Source organism: Equus asinus, chromosome 4 (genome assembly GCF_041296235.1).
Source record: "Equus asinus isolate D_3611 breed Donkey chromosome 4, EquAss-T2T_v2, whole genome shotgun sequence".
NCBI lineage: Eukaryota > Metazoa > Chordata > Mammalia > Perissodactyla > Equidae > Equus > Equus asinus.
The window spans coordinates 32,390,173-32,404,913 of record NC_091793.1 but is presented as its reverse complement, the minus strand read 5'-3'; the positions used below and the strand labels follow the sequence as shown (position 1 = coordinate 32,404,913).

The 14,741-nt window shown below is 35.6% G+C and overlaps 1 long non-coding RNA gene across 2 annotated transcripts in view; it reads right to left on the bottom strand.

Annotated features, from left to right (window-relative positions):
- Positions 1 to 3,185: 3,185 nt before the first annotated feature.
- LOC139045166 (uncharacterized) overlaps positions 3,186 to 14,741 on the bottom strand; it is a 91,315-nt gene continuing 79,759 nt past the window's right edge. For both annotated transcript variants that reach the window (XR_011503050.1, XR_011503049.1), the window contains one exon: positions 3,186 to 5,811. This is a non-coding gene — a long non-coding RNA (uncharacterized lncRNA). The remainder of the gene's footprint in view (positions 5,812 to 14,741) is intronic.

The following is a 14,741-nucleotide window of genomic DNA, read 5'->3' as shown; positions in this document are numbered from 1 at the left end:
TGCCTCTATCTCTACAGCTATCTATTTATCTGGAGGTATATATACCACGGTGTTAATACAAAACCTTTTATTTTAGGAGCTGTTTTTATTCTATAATATAAAAAGTTTGACTTATTAAACACAAAACAACAGCAAAGAAAAACCTAGGATAACTATTGCCAAGTTATAAAGGACTATCTCATGTTCATAAAATGTTATTATCTGTTCTTGCATTTTCTCAAATACTATGTTAAAAATAAAGTGAATATTCACATATTCTATTACAATAATTAGAAATATTTTGTATGTGATTGAGATCCCCCAAATTTTTAAATTTGATAATAATGTAGTAAAATTTCATAGTCTATATTAAATTCTGGACAACCTAAAATAAAATTTGCTTTTCTCTTCTAACAAATCATCCTTTTGAGTCCTCTTGCTAGTTTAGCTGACAAATATTTTCAATTGACTAAGATTTGTGTCACAATAATTATTTTAAATAATCTCTTAGCCTTAAAATAAGAGCATAAGCTACTTGTTTCCATGAACATCTCTACTTGCAGTATAATTTTAAAAATAAATAAAAATAATTGAACCGTTAGTATTTTTTACCTAAGAAATGCTGTATTAGGGCTGAATTTCTGACTCTTTCTATGCAGAGGTTTCATTTCTATTACTACAACTGTTAATGAAGAGGTGCATTACCGGTAGAGTAAGTCTCATGAGCTCAGCTTTTTCAGTACTAAAATAAATCAACAAGGCTAGAACCAGGATGAGGTTAGCATGGCAAGGTCAGAAATACTAGAATAAAGCTGGAATAGGGGAGAAAATAGCAAAGTAGAAATAAGTTCCAAAGGTCTAGTAAATGGAGCAGGTAAAGCACAGCACAGGGATCAGGCAGCTTTAGCTCCAGGCTGACCTTGGACTAGAATCTGACTCTGACTGTAGAGTTAGTTTTATTTTCAGCCTGACTGCCTTCTAACTAAATTTCAACGTATTTGATCTTTTTTCTATTTCCCTCCCTCCCTCTCTCCCTCCCTCTCTTCCTTCCTTCCTTCCTTTCCTTCTTTCCTTCTTATACTTATTCAACAATTATTTAATGAGCACTTACTACATGCTAGGAACTTTAGTAGACACATGTAAGTATTTATCTTAAGTTATTTTAATATTAATAGTGCATTATTTTATTTAATGTTTAAAATGTTACTTAGCAACAGAGAGTTTATTCTAAAATAGTGCTATTACTTTTCTCATTGTAACAATACATTTGAGTATAACAAGTACAAGTTATTACATAGTAATCAGCGGTTTCATTTATTTTATTTTTTCAATCAATTGCTTGAAAATTTCCACTTGCATAATTTTCGAGATTCTGCTTTTGAGGTTTTCCTCTTCCTTAAATGGTCCGAGAACCTAACACTGTTTATGGGGAAGCAATCCTGTGTCTGATGCCTGGAACAGATGCAAATGGAAAACATGCAGTCGTGGTTTCTCCTGACACATTTTTGCTATCTAAACGGTGGAGACAGCACTGCAGAGATGAAACACTGTCCTCACTGAAACGATAATTAAAATGTTTAGTACAAATCACACGGATCACCTGGAGCAGCACTTCTCTCATCCATACCCTTGGAGCTCCTGTCTACATTTTCAGTGCTTAACAGACATTCACCTCCTGTGGCTCCATGGATTGCGTCCTCACTCACTCTACTTGCTCCTTTATGATACTCTGAAATGACGAAATACAAGTGAGAATACACTCTGCAACATATGCTGCTTTTCATTCTTTCCCTTTCCTTCTATTTTGCTTATTTGGGTGATATCTCCTAAGATGCGGTGTGACCTGGTTATGCCTCCCAGTTCCAGACGTATTGATTGCTTGCACTGAGGTTTTGGAATATAAGGATAAAGAAGTAAAAAACCGTGTGCTATGAGAGAGGGAAATAGAAATTAAAAGACATATTCCTCTTGCCTCATTAATTGAAATTAACATGATATAGAGTAAGTTGCTCAATATTCTTGATCACACAAGCCTTGGATCTCCAAATCAGGAAGAAGGAAATGGAAAAGAAAACATCTTACAGCACTCTTTCACAGACCGATGGGTCTGTTTATTTTCAAAGGATAGATTTTTTCAAAAGCTTTTACTCTCAAATTGATTCACATTTTCAACAACATAGGCCTTATAATTAGTGAAAATTCATCTGAAATAAGATTGCTATCCCTCTTAGTTTTATGTATTGTTAGAATTGTGTGCTGTCATACTTTTGTAAGTCTTCATGGAAATCCTATATGGACTTTCAAAGACAATGAGCTATCTTAAACAGGAAGGCTGGCTATTAGCAAATACAGTATCAGAATAATTTTTAGTTATTTGTGTAGAAAATATTAACTAATTTTTAAAAAATTAAAAATAAAACTTGAGATATTATTATCAATTATATGTTTAGCACTTTATTCAAACAGGCCAGCGGCCTTAGCTAGACGTTATATGTGGTTGGTTATTAGTGTTCCTGTTACCGGCCAACGTACCTCTCTGCTACACAATATTTTACATTTGGGGAGCAGTGGACATGAGGTCTGAAACTTTGTAGACTTACTTGGTGCAATTTTAATTCACAACCTGGGCACATTTGAAATGATTTCATGTGGTTGCCTATAGATTTTTTTCAATGAGAGATGGAAGCAAAAGAAAATGTACATACATTCTTTTGAGCTTATATATACTAACCGTAGGTAAATTTTTTTCTCTTTTCTTCAGAAACAAGAGAAAGGCTAGAAATCTTTGATGTGACTCATAACTCTAGGATATCATATTATTTTTTAAACAGTCTGAATATCTCATCAAAGCGGGTTAATGACAACATAAAACATAATGTGGGACAGGATAATCCATTTAAATGGTATTGTCTATTTTTTCCCTCAAAGTTATGAGACTCAAAAGAACAAAAAGGCAATTGCTGCATACCACACATTTTCCAAAGAGAGCCAAGGCTTTGAAGACCCAGGCTGTTAAGGGCTTGATTCAGGTTCTGTGAGTCTTGCAAGTGAATTCTGAGAGCCCTCTTTAAGGAAAAGAATACAAAATTATGAACTCAAAGTGAAGTTTGAAAATGAAGATTTATTTAGAATAAGAAAAGAAATTACAACAAATTACAGATTTTAAAGAACAGCAAAACATCACAAAACCCAGAAAAAAGGCATTTTTTATTACCCAAACCATCTCTATATTACTTTTCACCCCTTTATCTTTCTGTTGTTTACTCTTTGATCATCTTTTTCATATAAAAAGGATTTTATGATATTGTTATGTACAGAGGAAATAAAAGTAATTCAGTCACTTCTCTAGAAGTTTGGTCTAAATTGGATTCTTTTACTATTGAGAATTGAGAAAAGTTTCAGCTTCTCACTCCTGTGACTGACTAGCCTGTGAAACCACGCTAGCAATTATGTAGCTATACACAGATATGCTACAAACCAAGTAAACAGACTCGACTCTGCCAAACTTAACTCCCTTTAACCAGATCTCCGAAATAGTCTCCCTTACTCCCATGCTTTCTACCAACACCCTCTATTCTACACACCTCATGCTTGAGGGAATCTACCTAGCTATCAGAAAGGAAAGAGATGGTCATTAAACCAATTGTGGTAAATTCTTTTATCTTTTGTAAATTTTACTGGAATGTGACTTCCAGGTGAACAAATTGCTAAGGTCTTTTCAGGGCTTTGGAAGGAGACTTTGTAAAAGTGGAGTGCTGAAGCTTAAACTTCTTTCACTTCACAGTATACCTGCCTTTGATGCCATTGCCAACCCTTCCCATATCCCCTAAATACACACACAAACACACATATACCCTGCGATTAACGAGTGTGTTATAAATAAAACCTCCTCAAAAGTCTTCATTTAAAAGGTGTTTTTGTTTTTGTTTTGTCCTATCAGGAAATGGAGCTGGAACTGCCCCAGATAAGCAGGAGGGAAGTGAATCAGTGACGGTGGCCCTATCACGAATGGCCCAGTGGGGAAGGTGTTCTCCAAAGGCTGCGAGAACAAACACTACTGCCAGTTGCCCCAGTCATGGGAATTGAAGCCCTAGTCAAATCTGGCACCTTTCTTATGGTGAGTACTAAATATGAGCTTAGGGATGCTAGACTTTAGATGTTAGACACCAGCAATCTCGGCAAAGAAACTGTGCCTGTGGTATGGAGAGATTGAAGAGGGTCTTTGACTGGACCATGTGGCTCATTTTGTTTTTTTGGATGAAGTGTTTTTTATTGTTAGACCAACAAAATATATTTAATATGAAAATACTTTAATATACAAACTGCAATCACAACAGCACCCACATAGCAGCAAGAGGATGGGGTACAATGGGGAGCATGGTATGAAGGAGGAAGGTTTGCAGGGTCCCTACTGCTTCCCTCGCCTGCAGTCACTCTGTGGCCTGTGAGAGCATTAAGCCTGAGCAAAGGGCAAATCAAGGCATCAGAGGCAGAGAGGTACTGATGCAGACACTGAGACAGACCAAGCACCGTGCATCCTCTAACATGTCATCTCCTCCCCATGGCAGACTTCAGGGAAAGCCAGATCCAGTTAGGAGGTAACAGAAAGGTGGTTGTGATTGAGAGGAGAGTCAACTATCATTCCTCAGCATCTCGAAGATCACATGCACAAGGACCATGCACAAGGAGCAAAAGGAGAGTTACTATGACAAACTGATGACAAGGATAAATGATGGTAAAAATGATACAGATTGAGGGGCCAGCCCAGTGGCGCAGAAGTTCACTTGTTCTCATTCGGCGGCCCAGGGTTCGCCAGTTCAGATCCCAGGTATAGACCTGCGCAGCACTTGGCAAGCCATGCTGTGGTAGGCATCCTACGTATAAAGTAGAGGAAGATGGGCACGGATGTTAGCTCAGGGCCGGTCTTCCTCAGCAAAAAGAGGAGGATTGGCAGCGGATGTTAGCTCAGGGCTAATCTTCCTCAAAAAAAATTTTAAAAAAATGATACAGATTGAATTTCCCAACTACTTGGCAGGCAGAGGCTATTCTAGAATTAATTTTGATTAAGAAAATAAAGGATAGTGGCATTTTTCTACCTCAGGAGCTATGCAACAGATTCAAACCTGTTACAAATACACCAGTATCATTTAAAAAGAGATCTGTAATATACCTAAAACATTGAAATAGATCAAAAGGATCACTTTTTATTCTCTCAGGGTCGTGTAGTGGCACTTCATGCCTCTAGATGCCTGTCCCTTCATTTGATTTCCCGTTTACTATTCCTTAGTATATTTCACAGCTCTGATGGAAAGGTGTTAATTTGTAGGAAACTAATAGTGATGCAAGTAACTATTTTTCCTATAGAAATGAAAAGATTCTTGTCCCATAATCTTGCAAATGAATTTTATTTGGCAGAGATTCAAGTGATATCAGCAAAATTACAGCTTAAATGTCCTGTAGGACATTAACTAGTTTGGTGTCTAAATTAGCAATCTAATTGAAGCATCTTTCTGCCATAAAAAATTCCTGTGCTCTCTCCAATTCACTTTGGAGCTGACTTACAAAGTTGCTTGTTCCCTCATTAATGAATTAAGTAGATCTTGGACACATGCTCACTTTGTATTTGTAGGAGAATCAGGCTTTAAGTTTTTGGAAATTATACATATTATGAAGAGAATTTCTTCGTACTCTTCTTGATACTTAGATCATGAGATGGGAATAAGAACTTTGCTTCCTGCTAAACTGACTGCCAGAATTTATTGTTCCTGGAAGAATACCATCATATAATTCTCCTTGCTGGCCATGGCTTTCACAATTTTTGAAGCAAAATATCTACGAATGAAAAGAGAAAATGGGAAATTGCATAAACAAAATAGGTAATTATTAATATTATTATTAATATTTTTGACTAAAGGTATTCAGAAAATTAAATGAGTTAAGGGAAAGCATAGAATGATCACTTATTTATTAAAAAATGTTACTGCATTAGAGTGAGTCTATAACCATGAAAGATATGTGACAATATCTCTGGATATGTTTGTATTTTTAAAATTAACGTACATTAGCATTGACATCGTTTTTGCTGTTGGCATGAAATTCTATTAGCTTTAACATATGCTTGTTTTCATGTAACCACTACCGTAATCAGGGTACACAATTGTTCCATTACTCCACGCTGGACGTTAGATCCTCAGAACACATTCATCTTATAACTGGGAGTTTGTGCCCTTCAACTAGCATCTCCTCATTTCCCCACCCTCCAGCTCTTGGGCAACCAACAATCTACTCTCTGTTTCTATGAGTTCAGCTTTTCAAAAATTCCACATATAAGTGAGATCATACAGTACTTGTCTTCCTCTGTCTTATTTCACTTGTGATAATTCCCTAAAGTTTCATCCATGTCTTTGCAAATGGTATATTTGGATACTTTTTATCAGGTTAAGGAAATTCCCTTAATTTCTAGCGTGCTGAATTGTTGGCGGGTCCTTTGTTTTACTTTTTTAAATAAATGGGTGTTGAATTTTGTCAAATGTCTTCCTTGTATCAGCCAGTATGATCATATGTTTATTTTTCTTTATAAATATGGTGGATTACATTAAATAGTTTTCAAATGTTGAACCAATCTTGTGTTTCCAGGATAAATTGCACTTGGTTGTGATGTATTATTCCTTTTATATATTTCTGGATTTGATGTACTAATATTATGTTGAGAATTATTTGAATCTACGTTCACAAGGAATATTTGTCTGTAGTTCTCTCTTCTTGTGCTGTCTTAGTGGGGTTTTGAGATCAGGATAATTCTGACCTCATAAACTGAGTTGTAAAAGGTCCACTCCCTATTGTATTATCTGGAAGAGATTGTGTAGCCGTGGTGTTATTTCTTGCTTATGTTTTATAGAATTTTCCAGTGAAACTATTTGAACCCACAAATCATCTTTTTCAGAAGGTTTTGAACTGCAAATTACATTACTTTAATTATTATATGATTATTTAGCTTACCTATTTCTTCATGGGTGATTTTTCATACCACAGGACTTTCAGAGAATTGCTTTATTTCATCTAAGTTATTATATTTATGTGTCTAAATTCTTCACATTATCCCATTATTTTTCATTAATTATCTGTAAGGTCTGTGGTGATAGCCCTCATTCATTTCTGAGATTGGCAGTTTGTGTCTTTTCTCTTTTTTCTTTGTCAGTCTAGTTAAAGTTTTATCAATATCATTGACATTTGCAAATATAAATATATAGAATATATATTACAAAGAATATAACATTTTCTAAATAACTTAAGGGTGAGTATATCTTCATGATGTATATTCTTCTATAGATAGGTAGATGTACATATAGATATAGATCGATTGATAAGTATGATTGGAGCAAAACACGAACCATTGGGTGAATCTGATGCTTGTGTTAATTTGGTAAATTTTCTTTAAATTTGAAATCATCATAAAAATAAAAAGTAACAAAATAAGTCAACAAGTAGAAATACTAAATATGGAAATACAAGAGCTAGAGAATCAAAATACCATACCATCACCAGGGCATTTTAGATTTTACGGAGGAGTAGTGGAGGACGGGATTTATTTAGTTGTGCTTTGTGAACTATTATGTACAATGCTAGATGTTAATTAATATAAATTAACTCTAAATGGAAAAATTTAAGAATTTAAAAATTACTGAGTGTATTAAAAAAAAGAAGGGGGAGAGAAGCAGAACACGTGTCTTATTTGTGTGAGACTCTGCAAGTCTCTCCTTGCTTTGTCAGTTTCTCCATCTACAGTTGCTTCCATCAATCAAGGTCCACGCAGCCCAGTGTCTGCTTTCAGAAGTGGGGATGGGAGGTCTCTCCATATTCTTTATTTCAATTCTACCAGTAAATTTTAAATAATATGAAAAACATTTAGACCATTCTGTTTGTTTACTATATCTATAAGTGAGAATGGCTTACTGAATTCTGCTCATCCAAACCTAAATGACACGGGCTACTTGAATTCAGCTAATTGACTTTCTCTTTTCTGTCTTTTTTCTGTCCCTGTCTTTTTTTCCCCCCTGAGGCAAATTAGCCCTGAGCTAACATCTGCCACCAACCCTCCTCTTTTTGTTGAGGAAGATGGGCCCTGAGCTAACATCTGTGCCCATTTCCTCAATTTTATATGTGGGGTGACTACCAGAACATGGCCTGATAAGCGGTGCGCATGTCCACACCCAGGAGCCAAATGGCCAACCCCTGGCCACCGAACCAGAGCTCGCAAACCCAGCCGCTGTGCCACCAGGTGAGCCCCATCTGTCTACATCTTTTTCTATTTCTCTCTCTCTCTCTCTGTCTTTATCTCTGTCCCTCTTTGTCTCTTTCTCTCTCTCTATCACTTATCTATCTATTACTGATCTATCCATCTGTTACATATTAGGTATATATTATAGCTTATATATGTATTCCATTTTCTTGAGGAATAGATCAGTGACTTTTGCAATGCAAGTGCTGTCTCCATTGCTAAAGTGTTTCAGCCCAAGTATATGTTAAATCACACCTCAAAGAGTCAGTGAAGAGAAGGCGTCTCAGTTTATGAGTTTAGCTTTACACTCAAAAAGAGATGGGATGCTGTCTGTTCTTAACAAATGCGTTCTCAGCACCAACAATTTTTACTAGTTTCAAAGCGTCTTTTGCAAGTACTTTTTAAATAACCGATTTAAGGGACTATGCCATATCTACCAAATTCCATTAAAACATTTAATTTTTTTCAGACTCATTAGCATGATTCCTATATACACAATTCAATGTATTTAATAATGAGTCTTTTCAGGAACTCAGAAGTGACCTAAAGTCTGTTTTATATTGATTATCAGCCTTTGTGTACTGTGTATGTATAAAAACTTAAATGATTATTGATTTTAATTACTAAATATTGAAGATCTCTTTAGACATTATGGAAAGATGCATAGTCATATGCTGAGAATACAAGAGCAGCTTTAATGTTAAAAGTAGTGAAAACAACATGGGCTCTGTCTTTCCTTATAACTATGGCTGGAGATTTACTTTTGTATGTGATCAAGGTTGCTAGGATAAAGTTAGTACAAGAAGAATTCTAAATAGCTAATTTAAAAAATCTCATTTGAAGCTTTTATTCAGAATAAATGCATATGTGTCTTGTCAAAAAGGAGACTAATTAGTTTTGAAATATTGCTCTAAAGAGACCAGGCATTCTTTCAGGGTGGGAAGAGAGTGATGGTAAATTCTATCTTACATTTCATCAAGCAAATAAATGTGCTATGATGGCTAGGATTAATGCTCATCATCACTGAAGCTTAGGAAATTAACCATTTTTATCTATCAAGAAATAAATTGGAATATTTTGGTAAGCTACTCTGCATCTCACATATGAATGTCCCTTATTTGCAAAACAAGTAATTCTTTCCAAAAAGTCATTTTTATGTTTAGGAAGCATTAAAATATGCTCTTTGTCTGTCAAGTTTAATGATGGTGACATTTTACATATTGAAAAATAAAAAAAAATCTTGACAGGTTTTTTTCCCTGCTAATGCCGTATAAGCAGTTTTTCCACTTGTTAAAAATTGTTTTATTCCTCTAAAGTTTACTTGTCAGAAACTATAAAAAATAAAAATGGATTTCATACTTTAAATTATGCTAGCCTCAGGTAAGATATCTTTTAAAGCCCACTACTTCCTTCTTTTCGAAAATTAAAGTCTACTGGTAATATGGAGACACATTATTATTATTCTTATTATGGGGTAAATGATACATAAAGCAGCAATGTGAATATTAAGTAGAATTTATAAACCAAGGGAGATGTTGCTTATTTTTTTAGCATGAATATTAATAATAGAGTATAAACAGGCTATAAATATAGCAATTTTATTTAGGCCATCAACAGTGTATTGACTTATAGTTGTGATTCCTTTATCAATATGTTTGAACTGAAATTATATGAAAAATAAATTATCAATTAGAAGTATAATAATACTGGGAAGAAGTTCCATCTGGAATTATGATGAACTTTATTTATTATCAAATCCAACATTCTTAAAGGCCATTTGGGAGTAATTTATGGGAATATTAAGTAATGAGCTATAAGAAATGGCCTATCAGTGGAAAGTATGGTGTAATTTGCAGGAATACAGTATGTTAGCAACATTAAAAATTTAATACACATGAAAAACGGGTCTGTTATTTTGTGGTAATTTAAATGGTTTACTGTATTTATGAGAATATTTTTAGTAGACTACAATAACATTTTACTTGCAGTTAGCTTAATTTTCAATAATGTGATAATTTCTCAGTATATTTCAGTTTTTCTTAGTATATTTAAAACAAAATAATTCTCTTATGCAAATATATTTTTAGAAAATATATTTTCCATTTGAATAGTAACAGTGTTTGTTCTATAAGTACATGCTCTCCTAATTTTTTTACAGATTTTATGAATGTTGCCTAGAACTTAAAATCTAAGCATGTTATGAAACATGATCATGTTTGGCTTTATAGACTTATCCTTTGACGATAAACTGACATGACTCAGCAGACCGACACTTTGTTTGACACACCAGAGGAAAGATGATGGGCACCCTGAGGACTGGTTCAACAGTGAAGGCCTCTGAGGAAGGCTGAGGGTAAGTTCGTTCACAGAGGAAATGCTGTATGCTTGGAGAGAGGCAGTCGTGGAGGGAGTGGAGAAACACACTGGATGGAAGACAGCAATGGGAGAGAAGGGGGGATCCTTAAGACAATAATCCTTTCTCCAGCAAAACCTAAATGTGTTCAGACTATGATCTTTCAGTTTCTGTATAATCAAAGAAAGAAGTCAACACACAGTTAAAAATGCCTACTGACCTGCCAGGGGCTTTGACAGCTCAGCCATAGTTATTTCATTCTCTGTTCCTGGTGAGAAACTAAAAGTAAGTAAGTTGAATGCAGGCTGCCCAGTACCTATAAATGAAGCCAGTGTAGCAGGCAGGTCCTATCCAGAGGTACAGGTGCTGTTGGCATCGAGAGAATGTATGATATCAAGAATGAAACTGGGCAGAGAATGGACACGATATTGATAAGCAAAAAAAACAAAATCCCACTGAAATTGTAAGAAAAGAAAAACCATGTTACTTGCATATAAGTATCTGGAATACAAAGCCAGAATATTGACTAAATCAAGCTGACAAATACAAAGACAGCTTCAGAACATCCAAGAATTTTCACTGTTCTTAAAAGTTCCATGAACCATAATGTTGGGCTTGTCAACTGTCTTTAAAGAACCAGAAAAGATGGGCATAACACCAATGTTCTTGAAGCTTCTTAGGCCTGAGGTCTTCATGTGTAGAGGAAGGTTTTGAAGTGACAACTTTCTCCAGGCTCAGTCCTTTCCCAGTGAACAAAACACCAGAACTGATTGTAGTGTCAGTACAAATCACAAAGCATTTTTGATGTCTTCAATATCCTCGCCCATAGTCATGGAGATTAAATACTGGTTTTGTGGGTGGAGGTTGAGGTCATTGTACATTGACGTTGATCTGATTCTCTTTTTGAGGGCTAAAAGGTTTGGAAAAATAATGAAAAATTATCCCAATGGATGGGGAATGAGGCCTTCTGGATGGAGGGTTTCAGTGAGGTTTTTTTTTTCCCTTTTAATTCAAATTCAGACTTGACCAAGCCGATGGAAAAGTTGTGTTGACTATGGAAGGCATAGAAAAGGAGGTACACGTGGACAAACATTACACCAGGTATAGTCTGTAAAAGTAAGCTGCAAGACTTCTTAGTTATTTATGTATTCCAGTAATTAGCTGAAACATCCCCTCTGGCCATTTATCTGTGGGTTTCCAGTGGTATATTTAGATGTGAAAAGTTCCCAATGTTATCTTGCAAAACAAATACAAACTGAGAACGTTGGCTATTTCTTAAATGCCTGGGTTGGTAGAAAAGGAACATTCTTTAATAAATGGGAACATCTTTATAGGAAGTTGTTAAAAAAGATTGAGAGGTTGATAAAAGAGATTAATTACACCAATTTGGTGAGGACATTCATTTATGAAGAGTATGGTAGAGCTGTAAGAAAATGGTTCTAATGAAATACGTCTCGGATTTGTCCTGAGGTATTCAGGGCTTATGAGTGTATGTAGCAATATTTCAGTCTACTCAGATGCCTTTGCCCTGAGAGTGTGTATCACAGGTGTTTGTATACTACCGGCCAATTAATATCATTAATATCTGGACTGGATAGTGTTCTAGCAGCTGTGTGAACAGCAGTGAACTAGTCAAAGTCCATTCTCCTCAGAAAGTTGAAACTCACAGTTCTGATATGGAGCCATCAATAGCTACTGTAATTATATTTAAGTTTTGGAACACAGTCTGCTGAGGGGGTGCTATTGCCAGCCTCCCCATCAGAAGAACAACTTTATTTGCTCTTTCTTCACCTCAGGCTCACCTCTGAATGGCTCTGGATCTTGCTCTGTTGCTGTGGCACAGATGACTCTTCTTACTGCCAGTCTTAGATCATCATAGTCAATTGTAGATGTGCTTATACCATCACAAAGTTCTCAGATTGGAGAATTTTGTCAAATAGATTCTCCTCTGCTGTCGCCAAATTAGATCTGTGACAAGATCTACCCTTTGATTTAACTTTTACTATATTTGTGATGAATTTTAATTATTGAATTTCTTGAAGAAAGTAGCCTGAAGTCTTTACCAAGAATTACATGTTTGACTCTGCATTAGCTGCTCCAGGATATAGTGGTCCAAATGCAATATTGGATGTCCCAAGGATGACCCAAAGTAGCATCTGATTTCTCAAAGTTAGTCTTGATTGTCAACAACACTCAGTACTATACAGTTTAATTTATTTTTACTAGAAGTACCTACCTGCAAAAGCAGATATTGGAGTTTAGAGAGCAGGTGTCTGGATTATACTGTGGTAAATAGACTTTCCCACCATGTGGCAAAATCTGTTTTGATGATTTAAAACCAAGGGTCAAGGGAAACCATCACTGGGGCAGAAATGAGGAGGGTTGTGGATGCAAGGCTAAGAATTGACAAAAGGCCAGAAATTTTTCTTACTTTTTCTGATAGTTACTAAGTAGCTTAGGACAGAGAAATGGAGCATCAGAGTATTTGACAACATTCATGGAAACTCAAGAATTTCTGAATATTCTTGAATTCCTAGGGCTTTCCAGTTAGGACCATGGATATCATGCTAATGCCTTGGATAAGTAGGAATTTCTCCTACTGACTTTCAGTACACACTAATACAGATTTCTTAGAGGTGGGCTGGAGATGATGCAGTAACAATAGCACCTACCCAGATCAGGGATTAATAATAGATCTATCAAGTGCATTTGAATGAAACTTCCATTCAGGAGATCACATATGAATCCAATCATTAAATACTTCTAAGTCTGAGTTACATGAAAGATTTTCTGGAAGGAGGCATCTGTGGGGGATCAGAATTTGCCTCCCCAAAGTGTGTCTCTTTAGCTTGATTATTTTTAAGAACAAAAGACTCAGAAAGAAAATTTGACCTTCCCCCTTACAGCCTAAAGGAATTTAACATAGAGGGCCTGTCTTAGGAAGGAACTAATACGATAGATAACTACAATGTTAGAAAGTAAAAGATAGACAGGAACGAACCTACCCCTTCCCGTGGCCCATTGTCTTTGCAAGCGTGGCAAACATTTGTTTACCAAACATTTGCTTTTCCATCTACATGTGAATTGCCTTCCTTTGCTTTGAAATCCCAAACCACTACCCACAACATCCTCTCTCTTTAGCTCAAGATGGTATGTAAGGTGGTGGCTTAGGTCATTTTGGTGAGTTATTCAGTTTTCCTGGGTTTATCCCTCATTTACATGTTATTAAATATGTTTGAATTTCTCCTGTTATTCTGACTCATGTCAATTTAATTCTCAGACCAGCCAGAAGAATCTAGAGGGTAGAGGGGTCGTTCTTCCTCCCCTACATGTCCATAATCTCTCAAAGGATGCCTTAGGGAATACTTACACAATGTTAATAGTTGAGTTTTAATGAGAAATAAAGTAAGTACTATAACTGATATATTTTTAATCTTTGAGGACGCATTATTGGAATAAAGAAAATGAAGAAATAATTTTATATCTCTTTTTAAATCATACAATTTATTTATTTTAATAAAATTTAACATTACAGTGTATTGCATTCTAATTTTGTAGCTAAAGAAGGGATGTGTGTGGTATTTCCAGAAGTTGGGTTGTGAACATAGAATGCTGATGTTGATGGGGTAACATAATATTTAAAAGCCTCCATCAGCAAGTGCTTTGCCTTCATTGCCCTGTTATTATCCATTTCAGTGCTTATACATTACCCACTCTTCAACAACTGTAAGACATCTTACGGTTAGGCATGTAATTCAATATTTAATCATGTTCTGCACTAACATCAGCCTGGATCTATCACATTCACTGTACTAAGTGGCAGTCAGTGCATTTTATTAAACACGTCAGAGTAGGACTCAGCTAAACTTACTGGTACACCATCTAGTGAAACACCACATGGTGGGAGCTCACTCAAATTGTAGACAAAATACTCAGGTAAAATAAACAGGCTCTTCATCCTTAAATTTGAAAGGTCAAACCTGTAAAATGAAGGCAAATTTCATATGTAGTTATGCCTTTACATTCTTTAATGAATGACACAGATGGAAAGGAATTATTGACAGGAGCTTCATATTGCAAATCAAATGAGGTGCAGAGGTGTTAAGGTCAAGCTTGACTAGAACATGATGA